Raw genomic sequence first — 19,619 nt, 5'->3', positions numbered from 1 at the left:
AATGTTTAGGGTGGTGGATGGGGTGCCAATCAAGCGGGCTGCTTTATCTTGGATGGTGTCGAGCTTCTTGAGTGTTGTTGGGAGCTGCACTCATCCAGGCAAGTGGAGAGTATTCCATCACACTCCTGACTTGTGCCGTGTAGGTAGTCGGAGAGGCTTTGGGGAGATACGGTGAGCACTGAAGGGAGCGATCGATCATAAAACGTCTGCCGGAAACTGCTGTGTTTTGCCACGGATATATTGGCAGGAGTCCACGTTAAATTAGAAGCAGACACCAAAAGAAACATGTTTCGAAGACGTCAGGAATGCACTGTTCAGCAGTTCTTTTAATGTGGGATTAATTTACCTTTGTAGCACTTTATATGTTTTTTTTAAAAAATATTCATTTAACCCTTCGTTTATCGGAAAGAATGAATTTGCTTTCCTCCGGCCCCTTTCACCATCTCAGGACGTCCCAAAGCGTTTCACGGCCAATGAAGTCCTTTTTCTTTCGAAGTACGGTCACTGTTGTGATGTAGGAAACGCGGCAGCCAATTTGCGCACAGCAAGATCCCACAAAACAGCGCAGTTGAAGGGGATCGGGAGGAAGTTCCAGTTTGGGGAGCTGAGGCTGATATTAGAATGGGGTTCATTCAAATCTCACGTTACCCCCCCCGAGGTGTCCCCCTCCCCCCTGGTGATAGAAGCACGGAACCCCAGGCAGCTCCTTCCTGGCACCCCCCCCCGCCAATATGGAGTGCTCCAGGGTGTCTGTTGGTGATTGAGCAGCCAGCTTGGCTCATTAACGGGACGCTGGAGGGGGCAGAGCGGTCACGGAGAGGCTGGGACTCTCGATATCCCTGTAGGCCGATGCCCCGCGGGGTAAGCAGCGGGAAGTGTCCCGGGGGTGGGGTGTCCCTTCAGGGAGAGAGTGTGCACTCCATAATCGGGGCAAACACAGCCTCTCTCTGTGTGGGTTCAGGGAAGGGGGGTTGTGTCCCAACAGGGAGAGGGTGTGTGCACGCCAGAGACTGGGATGTTTGCTGCAGTTCAAGGCTTTGCCCACCAGATGGTGGTGGGCCTCTGTCCTGGACCCTGCTGGGCGAGGCAGGAGGGAAAGCCATCCAGTAAACACTAAATTAAGATCCAGCTGCTCTGTTTCTTTACGATCGTCCCCCTCGCCGTCCCATGGATTTCAATTCCCTCCACTCCTGACTCAGCGCCGACCGGGGATCAAACCCGGCTCCCTCAGCTTGCCGGGTTCATCGAATTTACAGCACAGAAACAGGCCGTTCAGCCCGTCTGATCTATCCCGGTGTTTATGCTCCACTCGAGCCGACTCCATCTCACCCTATCAGCATCTCCTTCTATTCCTTTCTCCCTCATGTGTTTATCGAGCTTCCCCTTAAATCCATCGATTCTATTCCCCTCGACCACTCCCTGTGGGAGCGAGTTCCACATTCCCACCGCTCTCTGGGTAAAGGAGTTTCTCCTGAATTCCCCGATTGGATTTATTAGTGACTCTCTTATATTGATGGCCCCCTCGTTCTGGTCTCCCCCACAAGTGGAAACATCTTCTCTACGTCTACCCTATCGAAACCCCTTCATCATTTTAAAGACCTCTATCAGGTCACCCCTCAGTCTTCTCTTTTCGAGAGAAAAGAGCCCCAGTCTGTTCAGCCTTTCCTGATAGTTATAACCTCTCAGTTCTGGTATCATCCTTGTAAATCTTTCTTGCACCTTCTCCAGTGCCTCTATATCCTTTTAATAATATGGAGACCAGAACTGTGCCCAGTGCTCCAAGTGTGATATGGAGACCAGAACTGTGCCCAGTGCTCCAAGTGTGATATGGAGACCAGAACTGTGCCCAGTGCTCCAAGTGTGATATGGAGACCAGAACTGTGCTCAGTGCTCCAAGTGTGATATGGAGACCAGAACTGTGCTCAGTGCTCCAAGTGTGATATGGAGACCAGAACTGTGCCCAGTGCTCCAAGTGTGATATGGAGACCAGAACTGTGCCCAGTGCTCCAAGTGTGATATGGAGACCAGAACTGTGCTCAGTGCTCCAAGTGTGATATGGAGACCAGAACTGTGCTCAGTGCTCCAAGTGTGATATGGAGACCAGAACTGTGCTCAGTGCTCCAAGTGTGGTCGAACCAAGGTTCTATACAAGTTTAACATAACTTCTCTGCTTTTCAATTCTATCCCTCTAGAAATGAACCCCAGAGCTTGGTTTGCCTTTTTTATGGCCTCATTAACCTGCGTCACTACTTTTAGTGATCTGTGTATCTGTACCCCCAGATCCCTCTGCTCCTCTACCCCATTTAGATTCTTAAGGCGCTAAATTGGGCCGTGTAGCGCCTGTTATTTTGGCGCTACGCGGCCTCCTCGACATCCAAGATGGCGTCTTGGATGCGCACGCATATTTCCTGCGTGACACGCACCAGACGCCATCTTGGTATAGGAGTTAGCGCAGGCGCAGATAACGAACGCTGGAATCGTGCAAAGTAGGGAGAAAATGGCTTCAATCAGTGTGCAACGCTGATTTAAAGCGATAGACACCATTTTGGGACTTAACGCTCAACTCAAGGCACAGTCTTAACCCCGACCATCTGAACGTGTCTTCGATTGCCTGGAGGACCCCCCCCACCAGCGCTATTTAAAGGGACCACGCAGGATTTACAGGTTAGTGGCTGGATTATTGCTTCTGGCTGCCCAGACATTTGTAACTGTTTTTGGAGGTCTCCTAGACTTGAATACTAGGACGCAGGGACATAGCCGAACATTGAGAGCCAGGACGTGCAGGAGTGAAGTTAGGAAACACTTCTACACGCAAAGAGTGGGAGAAGTTTGGAACGCTCCTCTGCAAACGGCAGTTGATGTTAGCTCAATTGTGAATTCTAAATCTGAGATTGATAGATTTCTGTGAACCAAGGGTATTAAGGGATATGGGGCTAAGGTGGGTATATGGAGTTAGGTCACAGGTCCCACCATGATCTCATTGAATGGCGGAACAGGCTCGAGGGGCTAAATGCCACTCCCACTTGCTGCCTCCTGATATGTTCCAGCTGCTCCTGCAAGAAAGCGGGACGTGCGTCTGGGCGATGTGCCTATCATGGTTGAATAGCTGCCGGTGTATGCGGCCTGTGAGTTGTGGGTGGGCGGCTTGCGACGGTGGTAATGTGTGAGGGTGAGAGGGTTGAGGACTGATGGAAAGAGTTTGTTGGTATGTGGGTGATGGGAGTGTAGTGCGTGGTGCAGTTGGTGGGAGACGCCACTTGACAGTTGACCTCACTCACCTTGACCACTCGTGTCAAATCATTGGACTTCTTCCTGTACTGCATCCATGTTCGTGATGCTGTGCCCCTGGCATTGACTTCATCCCCCGCTGCCTCCCACTGCCTTTTGGGTGTATGTCTGGAGGGCCTCTTGCTCCCCCCCCCCACAATCACTGCGGATATAGGATGTCCCTCCTTCTGTCCACCTCTTGCACCAAGGCCTCTGGTGCACGGACTCTCAGATCGGCAGATTGGAGAGGCCTGGAGTGCAGATCGGAGGACGTGGGATTTAGCGGTGCGCAACCTTTATTCAATGTTTTAACGTAACTCATCAGTGTGTAAAAACAGGGATGGGACCCGCATCCGTGCTTTACGTGTGCGATGTCTGATCTCCGTTCAGACTCCGAGCAGACGCCAGGCGGATTATTCAGCAAATAACAGCCACCTTTAAGAGACTTCTGACAGGCAGCCTGCCTTTAAGAGATTGGAGGTTCCCCCTGCTGGTGGAAAGTGCGAATTGCATGGAATCCTCGTCCAACGCAGATTGTCAGTGAGCCCTCAAACTTGATGATAATCTCGTCCTGCCAGCACCGGGACCATTGGGCGGGGGGTAATAGCAGATCGTGCTCCCCCCGCCCAAAAACAGGCCCGAGCCAATATCCCCCCCCCCTTGTTATCCAAGTACAGTACCATCCGGAAACAGAACTCTGCCCCGCCCGCCCTCTCTCCCGCACCGGGGTCCCTGTCCCCGCCCGCCCCTTTCGGTCCCTTGGGCGAGGGACAGCGGGTACCCCAAGGCCCTCTCTTTCTCTCCGTGCCTCGACCGGCCCAGGAGGACTAGGCCACGCAGGGTGAGGTCAGTGCCCCTGGATCCCGTACCCCAGCGAGAGACCGCGCCCTGCGGGGGCGGGGGGGAATTACACCGAGTGCACGGCACGGAAACAGGCCATTCGGCCCAACTGGGCTATCCCGGTCTTTATGCTCCACACGAGCCTCCTCCCTCCCGACTCCATCTCACCCTATCACCATATTCCTTTCATGTGTTTATCCGGCTTCCCCTTAAATCCATCGATTCCCCTCGACCACTCCCTGTGGGAGCGAGTTCCACATTCTCACCGCTCTCCGGGTAAAGAAGTTTCTCCTGAATTCCCCGATTGGATTTATTAGTGACTCTCTTATATTGATGGCCCCCTTGTTCTGGTCTCCCCCAGAAGTAGAGACATCTTCTCTACGTCTACCCTATCGAAACCCCTTCGTAATTTTAAAGCCCTCTATCAGGTCACCCCTCAGTCTTCCCTCGTCTAGCGAAAAGAGCCCCCGTCTGTTCAGCCCTTCCCGATAAGTTATAGCCTCTCAGTTCTGAAGGGGAGCTGAGGGATATAATGATTGTGTAGAATTAAAGTTAAGAAGCCCTGATTTGGGATCATCTCTGTCAGTGACAGAGGCTGACATCAGCTTAATGAGACTCCTGCTTTTAGGTGAGATCAACACAAGCCACGGGGAGGGAGAGAGGCTGTGTCTCCTCGCATCTTTCTCCGACTCTCTTAACTCTTTCCTGCGACCTCTCGAGAGAGAGAGCTTCCGCCCTCCGAAAACTCCAGCTCGTCCAAAACCCTGCTGCCCTCCCCTCGTATCCTAACTCGCACCGAGTCCCGTTCACCCATCACCCCCCCCTGTGCTCGCTGACCGTCATTGGCTCCCGTACCGGCAACGCCTCTGTTTTAAAATTCTCATCCTTGTTTTCAAATCCCTCCATGGCCCTCGCCCCCCCCCATCTCTGTAACCTCCTCCGACCCTCCGAGATCTCTGCGTTCCTCCAATTCCGGCCTCTTGCCCATCCCCCGATTCCCATCGCTCCGCCATTGGCGGCCGTGCCTTCAGCCGCCTCGGCCCTAAGCTCTGGAATTCCCTCCCTAAACCTCTCCGCCTCTCTCTCTCCTCCTTTAAGACGCTCCTTAAAACCTCCCTCTTTGACCGAGCTTTTGGTCACCTGTCCTAATATCTCCTTACGGGGCTCGGTGTCAAATTCTGTCTGATTTACGCTCCTGGGAAGGGCCTTGGGGACGATTCACTGCGTTAAAGGTGCTGGTTGTTGCTGTTGTTGTTCTAAACCTCCTCAGCTTCAAATCCCGCCCCTCCCTTCCTGTCCCCCCACACTCCTCCAACTCCTCGCACCCTCACCCTGCTGAAATCGGGGGGGGGGGCCGTCTTTCGGACGAGACGTTAAACCGAGGCCCCCCGCCGTCTGCCCCTCTCGGGTGCGACGTAAAAGATCCCACGGCCGCTATTGGAAGAAGAGCAGAGGGGGAGGGTGGGGGGAGTTCTCCCCGGGGTCCTGGGGCCGAGATTTATCCCTCGACCAACATCGCTAAAAATACAGATGATCCGGGGCGTTATCACATTGCTGTTGGTGGGATCTTGCTGTGCGCAGATTGGCTACATTACGACAGTGGCCGCACTTCAGAAACATTAAAAATAGGAGCAGGAGTAGGCCATTCGGCCCCTCGGGCCTGCTCCGCCATTCAAAATGATCACGGCTGATCGTCTAACTCAGTACCCTGTTCCCGCTTTTTCCCCATATCCCTTGATCCCTTTAGCATTAAGAAATCTATCTATCTCCTTCATTGTAGTACTTCATTGGCTGTAAAGTCCTTCGGGACGTCCTGAGGATGTGAAAGGCGCTAAATGAATGCAGGTTCTTCCCTCCCCTCCTCTCCCGTTCTGGTTTACGTGCAGACAGACACCCAGACAGCGGGCGCTCTCTCCTCCTCGTGAAACTCCTGTCCACGCAGGATTAATGAAAAGACCCATCCCACTTTAATCCGATTAATCGGCTCGTAATCAGCGGCGAGCAGGCCTGACTTACAATACAGGCTCCTGATCCAGCACGGCTACATCACAGTGCCTGCGATTAGGTGACTCAGTCAGGGTATAATCCCAACAGCTCCCGCAGCCCACTGCATCCGGGCTTTGCGACAAGTGCAAGGAATCCGACATCTCATCACTCGCCTGTCAGCTCCCAGCCGATGGGATTCACCCTAAAGTCAGTCACACAAAGCTCCTTCCCTCTCAACGGCCCTCTCATTTCCATCTGCTAGGTTTCTTTTGCACAGATGCACTGACACACACACACTGACACAGACTGACACACACACACTGACACAGACTGACACACACACACACTGATACACACACACACTGACACAGACTGACACACACACACTGACACAGACTGACACACACACACACTGATACACACACACACTGACACAGACTGACACACACACACTGATACACACACACACTGACACAGACTGACACACACACACTGACACAGACTGACACACACACACTGACACAGACTGACACACACACACTGATACACACACACACTGACACAGACTGACACACACACACTGATACACACACACACTGACACAGACTGACACACACACACTGATACACACACACACTGACACAGACTGACACACACACACTGATACACACACACACTGACACAGACTGACACACACACACTGATACACACACACACTGACACAGACTGACACACACACACTGATACACACACACACTGACACAGACTGACACACACACATTGATACACACACACTGACACAGACTGACACACACACACTGATACACACACACTGACACAGACTGACACACACACACTGACACAGACTGACACACACACACACTGATACACACACACTGACACAGACTGACACACACACACTGATACACACACACACTGACACAGACTGACACACACACATTGATACACACACACACTGACACAGACTGACACACACACACTGATACACACACACACTGACACAGACTGACACACACACATTGATACACACACACACTGACACAGACTGACACACACACACTGACACACACACACACTGACACACACACACACTGACACACACGCACACTGATACACACACACACTGACACAGACTGACACACACACACACTGATACACACACACACTGACACAGACTGACACACACACACTGATACACACACACACTGACACAGACTGACACACACACACTGATACACACACACACTGACACAGACTGACACACACACACTGACACAGACTGACACACACACACTGATACACACACACACACCGACACACACTGACACAGACACACACTGACACACACACACACTGATACACACACACACACAAACACACACAGACACACACTGACACACACACACTGATACACACACACTGACACACACACACTGACACAGACTGACACACACACACTGATACACACACACACTGACACAGACTGACACACACACACTGATACACACACACTGACACAGACTGACACACACACACTGACACACACACACACTGACACAGACTGACACACACACACACACACACTGATACACACACACACACACTGACACAGACTGACACACACACACTGACACAGACTGACACACACACTGATACACACACACACCGACACAGACTGACACACACACACTGACACAGACTGACACACACACACACACTGATACACACACAGACTGACACACACACACTGATACACACACATACTGACACAGACTGACTCACACACTGATACACACACAGACACAGACTGACACACATACACTGACACACACACACAGATGCACACACACTGATACAGACTCACACACACACACGCACAGACACACACTGACACACACACACATACACACTGATACACACACACGCACAGACACACACTGATACACACACACTGACACACACACACACACACACGCACTGATACACACACACTGACACACACACACACAGACACACACACACAGACACACACTGATACACACACACTGACACACACATGCACAGACACACACTGACACACACACTGATACACACACACACTGATACAGACTGACACACACACACATACACACTGATACACACACACACGCAGACACACACTGATACACACACACTGACACACACACGCACACAGACACACACTGATACACACACACTGACACACACACAGACACACACTGATACACACACACTGACACACACTGATACACACACACTGACACACACACGCACACAGACACACACTGATACACACACACTGACACACACACACACACTGATACACACACACGCACAGACACACACACACTGACACACACACACACTGACACACACACACACTGATACACACTGACACACACACACACTGACACACACAGACACACACTGATACACACACACAGACACACACTGATACACACACACTGACACACACATGCACTGACACACACATACACACACACTGACACACACACACACACTGATACACACACACGCACAGACACACACACACTGACACACACACACACTGACACACACACACACTGATACATACTGACACACACACGCACACAGACACACACTGACACACACACAGACACACACTGATACACACACACTGACACACACACAGACACACACTGATACACACATACACATACACACACTCACACACTGATACACACACATGCACAGACACACACACACTGACACACACACACACTGACACACACACACACACTGACACACACTGACACACACACAAGCACAGACACACACTGATACGCACAGACACACACTGACACACACACACACTGACACACACACACTGATACACACACACGCACAGACACACACTGACACACAGACACAGACACACACTCAGACACACACTGACACACACACACGCACAGACACACACTGACACACACACACTGACACACACACACGCACAGACACACACTGACACACACACACTGACACACACACACTGACACACACACACGCACAGACACACACTGACACACACTGACACACACACACACAGACACACACTGACACACACACACTGATACCCACACACGCACAGACACACACTGACACACACACACTGATACACACACACGCACAGACACACACTGACACACACACACACACACACACACACACTGACACACACACACACTGATACCCACACACGCACAGACACACACTGATACACACACACTGACACACACACGCACTCACACACACACGCACAGATACACACGCACTGACACGTGCATAGATACACACAGGCACTGACGCACACACACACACACACACACACTGACACACACACGCACTGAGACACACATGTACTGACACACACGCACTGACACATGCACGTGGCCTGACACACAGATACACACACGCACTGACACACACACATGCACTGACACACACAGATACACACTAACACACACGCACTGATACACAGATACACACTAACACACACGCACTGAAACACACACCATCACACACACTAACACACAAAGGGGGTCCAGTCCTGAGCTGGGCCTCCCTGCTCTGTCTGGGACTCAGTCCTGGTCCGATCAATTAGTTCGAGCCCACCTTGCTTCACTGCCCCCACCTTATGCAGCCTGTATGAATGGGCCCGCACGTTAATCCTGATTAATCTGCTATTAGCTGTGGCACTCCAGCAGATTACACTTTTATGCTTTCTCCTGTGATTCTTTTTATATGTAAGAAATGTGGTGACCCCCCCACATCTCCACGGGTCCCAGGGATTGATAAACTGTTTAAAAGCTTGCAGTGAAACCACTGCTAACAGACAGGGCCCGTTACTTGCTGGAGCTTTAATTAATAATGGAGGGATTTATGGACAGTACATCTGGTGCTATTTCTTCACAAAGGGCCAGCGGGCTTGTATATTCCAGAGAGTGGACAGCCACAGAATCCAATGTATACTCTGCGGGGTTATAGCTAATTTAAAGTAATCCATAATTTAGTTATGTGTGGCTGCACCTCGGGGGAGTTCGGGGGGGGGAAGGAGAGCGAGTGGGTGGGGAGCAGGAGATGAAAGGATGGAGAAAAGATTAAAAGAGGAGAGAAGCAGCTTATAAGGAGGGGAGGAAGAGAGGGGAAATTAAATGGGAGAGGGGAGGGAGGGAGGGAGAAAGGGAGAGAGAGAAAGTGATATCGGGAGAGTGAGATAAAGGGAGACAGAGAGAGAGAGAGAAAAAGAGATATCGGGAGAGGGAGAAAGGGAGAGAGAGAGAGCGAGTGAGATAAAGGGGGAGAGAGAGAGGTGGAGAGAGAGAGAGAAAAAGAGATATCGGGAGAGAGAGGGAGAGAGAGAAAGTGACAAAGAAAGTAGCAGAGATATAGGGAGAGAGAGAAAGAGATATCGGGAGAGAGAAAGAGATATCGGGAGAGAGAGAAAGAGATATCAGGAGAGAGACGGAGACAGAGAAAGTAGCAGAGACATAGGGAGAGAGAGAGAGAAAGAGATATCGGGAGAGAGAGAAAGTAAGAGAGAGATACTGGAAATAGAGATACAGAGAAAGAATGAGAGATGTAGGGAGAGGGAGAGAGAGAGAGAAAGAGATAGTGGGAGAGAGAGAAAGAGAGAGATACAGGGAGAGAGAGACAGGTAGAGAGAGAAAGATATAGGGAGAGAGACAGAGATACAGGAAGAGATAGACAGATAGGGTGAGAGATAGAGAGAGGCAGTGTGTGAGAGAGACAGGGAGAGAGTAATAGGAAGAGAGAGATAGAGAGAGAAATAAAGGGGGAGAGACAGAGAAGTGAGAAAGAGAGACAGAAAGAGAGACAGAGCCACACACAGAGAGATAGAATCAGATAAATATAGAGATAGGGAGACAGAAACACGGAGAGACCCAGGGAGAGAGTTCTATATTTATTCTGCTCCGTACTACAGCCTCTGTGCAATTCTGGACACTATCTTCGAGAGGGATCATCAAAAGGGGTCCAAGGAATTAGCCTGTCACTATCTAAAACCAGCTTACAATCCCAGTCCGAGGGACACTCAGTCTTTTTAATCTGGTTTTAATTAGGAGTTATTTGTCAGCAGACATTAATCCAAATTGACATTAGTCGGGTTAATAGTTTAATCAGGATCAGAGCGGGATTAAGTTGAGAGCAAGCAGGACCTCGGAGTAGATCAAAAGGCCGCATTATCCTGTACTCCATCAAAAGTGGGAATTCCTGGTCCTTTGCTAACAGTCAGGATCAGGCAAATGAGCGGAGCAGAGTGTGTGACTGGGGCTAGATACAGAGTAAAGCTCCCTCTACACCGTCCCAAACACTCCCGGGGCAGGTACAGGGTTAGATACAGAGTAAAGCTCCCTCTGCACTGTCCCATCAAACACTCCCAGGGCAGGTACAGGGTTAGATACAGAGTAAAGCTCCCTCTACACTGTCCCATCAAACACTCCCAGAGCAGGTACAGGGTTAGATACAGAGTAAAGCTCCCTCTACACTGTCCCATCAAACACTCCCAGGGCAGGTACAGGGTTAGATACAGAGTAAAGCTCCCTCTACACCGTCCCAAACACTCCCGGGGCAGGTACAGGGTTAGATACAGAGTAAAGCTCCCTCTGCACTGTCCCATCAAACACTCCCAGGGCAGGTACAGGGTTAGATACAGAGTAAAGCTCCCTCTACACTGTCCCATCAAACACTCCCAGGGCAGGTACAGGGTTAGATACAGAGTAAAGCTCCCTCTACACTGTCCCATCAAACACTCCCAGGGCAGGTACAGGGTTAGATACAGAGTAAAGCTCCCTCTACACTGTCCCATCAAACACTCCCAGGGGCAGGTACAGGGTTAGATACAGAGTAAAGCTCCCTCTACACTGTCCCATCAAACACTCCCAGGGCAGGTACAGGGTTAGATACAGAGTAAAGCTCCCTCTACACTGTCCCATCAAACACTCCCAGGGCAGGTACAGGGTTAGATACAGAGTAAAGCTCCCTCTACACTGTCCCATCAAACACTCCCAGGGCAGGTACAGGGTTAGATACAGAGTAAAGCTCCCTCTACACTGTCCCATCAAACACTCCCAGGGCAGGTACAGGGTTAGATACAGAGTAAAGCTCCCTCTACACCGTCCCATCAAACACTCCCAGGGCAGGTACAGGGTTAGATACAGAGTAAAGCTCCCTCTACACTGTCCCGTCAAACACTCCCAGGGCAGGTACATCACGGGTTAGATACAGAGTAAAGCTCCCTCTACACTGTCCCATCAAACACTCCCGGGGCAGGTACAGGGTTAGATACAGAGTAAAGCTCCCTCTACACTGTCCCATCAAACACTCCCAGGGCAGGTACAGGGTTAGATACAGAGTAAAGCTCCCTCTACACTGTCCCATCAAACACTCCCAGGGGCAGGTACAGGGTTAGATACAGAGTAAAGCTCCCTCCACACTGTCCCATCAAACACTCCCAGGGCAGGTACAGGGTTAGATACAGAGTAAAGCTCCCTCTACACTGTCCCATCAAACACTCCCAGGGCAGGTACAGGGTTAGATACAGAGTAAAGCTCCCTCTACACCGTCCCGCCAAACACTCCCAGGGCAGGTACAGGGTTAGATACAGAGTAAAGCTCCCTCTACACTGTCCCATCAAACACTCCCAGGGCAGGTACAGGGTTAGATACAGAGTAAAGCTCCCTCTACACTGTCCCATCAAACACTCCCAGGGCAGGTACAGGGTTAGATACAGAGTAAAGCTCCCTCTACACTGTCCCATCAAACACTCCCAGGGCAGGTACAGGGTTAGATACAGAGTAAAGCTCCCTCTACACTGTCCCATCAAACACTCCCAGGGCAGGTACAGGGTTAGATACAGAGTAAAGCTCCCTCTACACTGTCCCATCAAACACTCCCAGGGCAGGTACAGGGTTAGATACAGAGTAAAGCTCCCTCTACACTGTCCCGTCAAACACTCCCAGGGCAGGTACAGGGTTAGATACAGAGTAAAGCTCCCTCTACACTGTCCCGTCAAACACTCCCAGGGCAGGTACAGGGTTAGATACAGAGTAAAGCTCCCTCTACACTGTCCCGTCAAACACTCCCAGAGCAGGTACAGGGTTAGATACAGAGTAAAGCTCCCTCTACACTGTCCCATCAAACACTCCCAGGGCAGGTACAGGGTTAGATACAGAGTAAAGCTCCCTCTACACTGCCCCATCAAACATTCCCAGGGCAGGTACAGGGTTAGATACAGAGTAAAGCTCCCTCTACACTGTCCCATCAAACACTCCCAGGGCAGGTACAGGGTTAGATACAGAGTAAAGCTCCCTCTACACTGCCCCATCAAACACTCCCAGGGCAGGTACAGGGTTAGATACAGAGTAAAGCTCCCTCTACACTGTCCCGTCAAACACTCCCAGAGCAGGTACATCACGGGTTAGATAAAGTAGATATGGAGGAGAGAGAGATGCGGAGAGGTTTAGGGAGGGAATTCCAGAGCTTAGGGCCGAGGCACGGCCGCCAATGGCGGAGCGATGGGAATCGGGGGATGAGCAAGAGGCCGGAATTGGAGGAGGGCAGAGATCTCGGAGGGCGGTAGGGGCTGGAGGAGGTTACAGAGATGGTGGAGGGGGAGGGGGAGCGAGGGCCGTGGAGGGAGTTGAACAGGAGGATGAGAATTTTTAAAATGGAGGCGTTGCCAGAGTGGGAGTCGGTCAGCGAACACGGGGTGGGGGGGTGGGAGGATACTGTAAGCTCGGGATACCAGGAATTGGGCCGTGACACTTAACCCTTCGTCTCCTCCACGTGGCCAATGAAATCTCCGAAAACACCGAGAGGACAAAAGGGGGCAAAAGAGTGAACAACAATTAATTTTTGCTCCTCTTGATTCTGAGAAGCAAAGCTAAAAATTAATCTAAGGACTGATGGTCTCAGAACGTTCTGTGAAGGTTTGGTTTAAAACGAGCTTTCAACAAATGGCCATTTCTTTCTCCGGGGTTTACAGTTCCCATTAGAAAGATTCTATCAGCAGAAATCCATTAGGAGCTGCACACAAGGACTCAACACGTCTCATTAATTCTCACTCCCCATGCATCGTTCTCCACAAGACACTGACTCAGCAAGAGATACTTTCAGAGACGCTGACTGACTGACTGTGAGCCAAATTGGAGCTGCTTCCAGTCCCAACTCTCAGATACCAGCTCCTCCGTCACTCCCACACACACACACTGACCCACCCTCAGATACCAGCTCCTCCGTCACCCCCACACACAGTCTGTCCTACTCTCAGATACCAGCTCCTCCGTCACTCCCACACAGTCTGTCCCACTCTCAGATACCAGCTCCTCCATCACCCCCACACACAGTCTGTCCCACTCTCAGATACCAGCTCCTCCATCACCCCCACACACAGTCTGTCCCACTCTCAGATACCAGCTCCTCCATCACCCCCACACACAGTCTGTCCCACTCTCAGATACCAGCTCCTCCATCACCCCACACACAGTCTGTCCCACTCTCAGATACCAGCTCCTCCATCACCCCCACACACAGTCTGTCCCACTCTCAGATACCAGCTCCTCCATCACCCCCACACACAGTCTGTCCCACTCTCAGATACCAGCTCCTCCATCACCCCCACACAGTCTGTCCCACTCTCAGATACCAGCTCCTCCATCACCCCCACACACAGTCTGTCCCACTCTCAGATACCAGCTCCTCCATCACCCCCACACACAGTCTGTGCCACTCTCAGATACCAGCTCCTCCATCACCCCCACACACAGTCTGTCCCACTCTCAGATACCAGCTCCTCCATCACCCCCACACACAGTCTGTCCCACTCTCAGATACCAGCTCCTCCATCACCCACACACACAGTCTGTCCCACTCTCAGATACCAGCTCCTCCATCACCCCCACACACAGTCTGTCCCACTCTCAGATACCAGCTCCTCCATCACCCACACACACAGTCTGTCCCACTCTCAGATACCAGCTCCTCCATCACCCCCACACACAGTCTGTCCCACTCTCAGATACCAGCTCCTCCATCACTCCCACACACAGTCTGTCCCACTCTCAGATACCAACTCCTCCATCACCCCCACACACAGTCTGTCCCACTCTCAGATACCAGCTCCTCCATCACCCCCACATAGTCTGTCCCACTCTCAGATACCAGCTCCTCCATCACCCCCCCAGACAGTCTGTCCCACTCTCAGATACCAGCTCCTCCATCACCCCCACACACAGTCTGACCCACTCTCAGATACCAGCTCCTCCATCACCCCCACACTCAGTCTGTCCCACTCTCAGATACCAGCTCCTCCATCACCCACACACACAGTCTGTCCCACTCTCAGATACCAGCTCCTCCATCACCCCCACACAGTCTGTCCCACTCTCAGATACCAGCTCCTCCATCACCCCCACACACAGTCTGTCCCACTCTCAGATACCAGCTCCTCCATCACCCCCACACACAGTCTGTCCCACTCTCAGATACCAGCTCCTCCATCACCCCCACACACAGTCTGTCCCACTCTCAGATACCAGCTCCTCCATCACCCACACACACAGTCTGTCCCACTCTCAGATACCAGCTCCTCCATCACCCCCACACAGTCTGTCCCACTCTCAGATACCAGCTCCTCCATCACCCCCACACACAGTCTGTCCCACTCTCAGATACCAGCTCCTCCATCACCCCCACACACAGTCTGTCCCACTCTCAGATACCAGCTCCTCCATCACCCACACACACAGTCTGTCCCACTCTCAGATACCAGCTCCTCCATCACCCCCACACACAGTCTGTCCCACTCTCAGATACCAGCTCCTCCATCACCCCCACACACAGTCTGTCCCACTCTCAGATACCAGCTCCTCCATCACCCCCACACACAGTCTGTCCCACTCTCAGATACCAGCTCCTCCATCACCCTCACACAGTCTGTCCCACTCTCAGATACCAGCTCCTCCATCACCCCCACACACAGTCTGTCCCACTCTCAGATACCAGCTCCTCCATCACCCACACACACAGTCTGTCCCACTCTCAGATACCAGCTCCTCCATCACCCCCACACACAGTCTGTCCCACTCTCAGATACCAGCTCCTCCATCACCCCCACACACAGTCTGTCCCACTCTCAGATACCAGCTCCTCCATCACCCCCACACACAGTCTGTCCCACTCTCAGATACCAGCTCCTCCATCACCCCCACACACACAGTCTGTCCCACTCTCAGATACCAGCTCCTCCATCACCCCCACACACAGTCTGTCTCACTCTCAGATACCAGCTCCTCCATCACCCCCACACAGTCTGTCCCACTCTCAGATACCAGCTCCTCCATCACCCCCACACACAGTCTGTCCCACTCTCAGATACCAGCTCCTCCATCACCCCACACACAGTCTGTCCCACTCTCAGATACCAGCTCCTCCATCACCCCCACACACAGTCTGTCCCACTCTCAGATACCAGCTCCTCCATCACCCCCACACACAGTCTGTCCCACTCTCAGATACCAGCTCCTCCATCACCCCCACACAGTCTGTCCCACTCTCAGATACCAGCTCCTCCATCACCCCCACACACAGTCTGTCCCACTCTCAGATACCAGCTCCTCCATCACCCCCACACACAGTCTGTGCCACTCTCAGATACCAGCTCCTCCATCACCCCCACACACAGTCTGTCCCACTCTCAGATACCAGCTCCTCCATCACCCCCACACACAGTCTGTCCCACTCTCAGATACCAGCTCCTCCATCACCCCCACACACAGTCTGTCCCACTCTCAGATACCAGCTCCTCCATCACCCACACACACAGTCTGTCCCACTCTCAGATACCAGCTCCTCCATCACCCCCACACACAGTCTGTCCCACTCTCAGATACCAGCTCCTCCATCACCCACACACACAGTCTGTCCCACTCTCAGATACCAGCTCCTCCATCACCCCCACACACAGTCTGTCCCACTCTCAGATACCAGCTCCTCCATCACTCCCACACACAGTCTGTCCCACTCTCAGATACCAACTCCTCCATCACCCCCACACACAGTCTGTCCCACTCTCAGATACCAGCTCCTCCATCACCCCCACACACAGTCTGTCCCACTCTCAGATACCAGCTCCTCCATCACCCCCACACAGTCTGTCTCACTCTCAGATACCAGCTCCTCCATCACCCCCACACACAGTCTGTCCCACTCTCAGATACCAGCTCCTCCATCACCCCCACACACAGTCTGTCCCACTCTCAGATACCAGCTCCTCCATCACCCCCACACACAGTCTGTCCCACTCTCAGATACCAGCTCCTCCATCACCCCCACACACAGTCTGTCCCACTCTCAGATACCAGCTCCTCCGTCACTCCCACACACAGTCTGTCCCACTCTCAGATACCAGCTCCTCCATCACCCCCCCACAGTCTGTCCCACTCTCAGATACCAGCTCCTCCATCACCCCCACACACAGTCTGTCCCACTCTCAGATACCAGCTCCTCCATCACCCCCCCACAGTCTGTCCCACTCTCAGATACCAGCTCCTCCATCACCCCCACACACAGTCTGTCCCACTCTCAGATACCAGCTCCTCCATCACCCCCACACACAGTCTGTCCCACTCTCAGATACCAGCTCCTCCATCACCCCCACACACAGTCTGTCCCACTCTCAGATACCAGCTCCTCCATCACCCCCACACACAGTCTGTCCCACTCTCAGATACCAGCTCCTCCATCACCCCCACACACAGTCTGTCCCACTCTCAGATACCAGCTCCTCCATCACCCCCACACACAGTCTGTCCCACTCTCAGATACCAGCTCCTCCATCACCCTCACACACAACTGGGAATTGGATAAATATTTGAAAAAGAACAATTTTCAGGGCTGCCTGGAGAAAGAGCAGGGGGGAATGGGACTGAATGGATAGCTCTTTCAAAGAGCTGGCACAGGCACAATGGGCCGAGTGGCCTCCTCCCTTGCTGTGTGATTCGATGCCATTAATCCAAGGCGTCACCGCATTCAGTTTGGGTGTTTTAAAAGCCTGTCCAGGGGAAGGGGAGGCCGAGGGAGGGCAGTCTCCGGCAAGACGAGGGAGGAGGTGTCACGAGGGTCGAGTTTGACGCGGTGAGGGTGGAGGGAACAGGGCTGGAGGGCTGGGGAATTCTCCCCTGCCCTGGAAACTAAACAGTAACTCTGTGAGCCTGCTGTCGCTGCAGTAAGAACAGGATGACTGGCAGGAACGAAACACTTGAATTATCTCTCTGGGGAGACTGGTTTACCAATATACAGTAATAGGATGTGATCGGCTCCCAGTCATTTATTCACCCATGACAGTGTTAATTGGGAAGCCATCGACAGACGCAAAGAAATTAAGCCAACGGAAATCAATACCTTCGCTGTCTCCGATCTGTGTGTGACGTCTCCCCCTCCCTCTCTCTGTAACCTCCCCCGCCCCTCCGAGATCTCTGCCCTCCTCCAATTCCGGCCTCTTGCTCATCCCCCGATTCCCATCGCTCCGCCATTGGCGGCCGTGCCTGGGCCCTAAGCTCTGGAATTCCCTCCCTAAACCTCTCCCGCCTCTCTCTCTCCTCCTTTAAGACGCTCCTTAAAACCTCCCTCTCTGCCCAAGCTTTTGGTCACCTGTCCCAATATCTCCTTATGTGCCTCGGTCTCAAATTTTGTCTGATTTACGCTCCTGGGAAGGGCCTTGGGGACGTTTTACTGCGTTAAAGAGGCTGGATCAATGCAAGGCGTTGTCGTCGAAGGGTTCAGCGTTAAGTCCAGGCCACTCAGCCCATCGAAAGCTATGGTACTCTCCCCCCCCCCCCCCCCGCCCACCTCCCTCACCATCACAGGGTCTAACTCTCCGTTCTGGAAAGAGTCATCGCCTCACTTGCCTCTCAGCCCACACGAGGTGTCGACCTCACCCTCTCTCCGTGTGGGCTACTTTCCGACACCAGACAGGAAGCTGTTTTTACCCAGTTTGTTACCCTCTCTCTCTCCCCGCCCCGGTTTAATTTGAAATGGTGCTTTTTTACCACTAAGTATCAAACACCCCTCTATAAAGGCACGCACTCTCATTCCTCGCCTGTCAAGGTATCACCTGGGGTCATATAAAGAAAGACTTTGCATTTCTCCGGCCCCTTTCACCCCCTCGGGACGTCCCAAAGCCCCTCCCAGCCAATAAAGTACTTTTTTTAAAAAATGTGGTCACTGTTGTAATGTGGGAAACGCGGCAGCCAATTTGCGCACAGCAAGATCCCACAAACAGCGATGTGATAAATGATCAGATCATCTGTTTTTTAGTGATGTTGGTTGAGGGATAAATATCGGCCCCAGGACCCCGGGGAGAACGACCGCCCTCTCTGCTCTTCTTCCAATACATCCATCTGAAAGGGCAGACGGGGGTCTCATCCCGG

Source organism: Heptranchias perlo, chromosome 45, assembly GCF_035084215.1.
Source record: "Heptranchias perlo isolate sHepPer1 chromosome 45, sHepPer1.hap1, whole genome shotgun sequence".
Taxonomy (NCBI): domain Eukaryota; kingdom Metazoa; phylum Chordata; class Chondrichthyes; order Hexanchiformes; family Hexanchidae; genus Heptranchias; species Heptranchias perlo.
Note: the sequence above shows the minus strand (reverse complement) of the source record.